General features: G+C 39.9%; 1 non-coding gene across 1 annotated transcript; it reads left to right on the top strand.

Annotated features, from left to right (window-relative positions):
• The first annotated feature begins 482 nt into the window (after positions 1-482).
• TRNAM-CAU (transfer RNA methionine (anticodon CAU)) lies at positions 483-554 on the top strand. Its single transcript has one exon. It is a non-coding gene; the product is annotated as a tRNA-Met (tRNA).
• The last annotated feature ends 586 nt before the right edge of the window (positions 555-1,140 follow it).

Here is a 1,140-nt window from a genome sequence, read left to right as displayed (position 1 = left end):
CCAAATATTCAACTTTAGGCAACTGTGGATGTGCCACTACTGAAGGGCTGTATACAACTTTTTGAAAACTTCTGTTTTCAATTCTTTTGGATACATGTCCAGGCATAGGATGGTATGGTCACAGAGCAATTTTAGGCTTAATTTGTTGAGAAAATACCAAGCTGTTTCATTAGTGGCTGCACTCTTACATTCACAACAGCAATATATTAGGGTTCCAATTACCGCTGCATCCTCACCTACACTTGTGATCTTCCATTTTTATGATTTTGTTATCCTAGTGGGTGTGAAATGATATCACCTTGTGGCATTGACTTGCATTTCCCTAATGACTCATGATGTTCAGTATCTTTCAGTATCTTACTGCTTTTAGCCCTTAAAATAAAAATTTAAAAGGGAGATTATATGTAAATGTAATACATTCAGAAGTAAAGTCAAATTTTTACTGTTAAAGACTATATAGAAATTTAAAGTTAAAAAGTCAGAGCAGAGTGGCGCAGCGGAAGCGTGCTGGGCCCATAACCCAGAGGTCGATGGATCGAAACCATCCTCTGCTAAAGATTTTGTAGACTCTTGAGTACACGTGGCCTCTGAGAACGTGTATTTCATAGGCTTCTCTGGTGGCTCAGTCAGTAAAGAATCTGCCTGCAATGTGTGAGAGTTAGGTTCAATCCCTGGGTCAGTAAGATCCCCTGGAGAAGGGAACAGCTACCCACTCCAGTAGTCTTGCTAGGAGAATTTCATGGGCAGAGGAGCATGGCAGGCTGCAGTTCATGGAGTCGCAAAGAGCTGGGTGTGACTGATACTTTCACTTTAAAATTTGGCAGTATATGTGAGAGAATATGAAGTGATTACTTTGGCATGTTTGGATTATAGATATGATTTTTATTTCTTACTTTTTCTTCACTGTGGTTTTTTCTATGACAAGGTATAATTTGTGGGAAAAGAAAAACATTAATAAATATTTACTTATTTATCTGCCTGTTCTGGGTCTTGGTCGCAGCATGCAGAATCTTTATTTACAGAATGCAAACTCTTAGTTGCAGCATGTGGAATATCGTTGGTGGGCCAGATATTGAAGCTGGGCTACCTGCATTTCGAGCTCTGAGTCTAAGCTACTGGACCACCAGGGCAGTTCCTCCC

This window comes from Bubalus kerabau, chromosome 1 (genome assembly GCF_029407905.1).
Source record: "Bubalus kerabau isolate K-KA32 ecotype Philippines breed swamp buffalo chromosome 1, PCC_UOA_SB_1v2, whole genome shotgun sequence".
In the NCBI taxonomy this organism is placed as follows: domain Eukaryota; kingdom Metazoa; phylum Chordata; class Mammalia; order Artiodactyla; family Bovidae; genus Bubalus; species Bubalus kerabau.
This window is presented reverse-complemented; position numbering and strand designations above follow the sequence as displayed.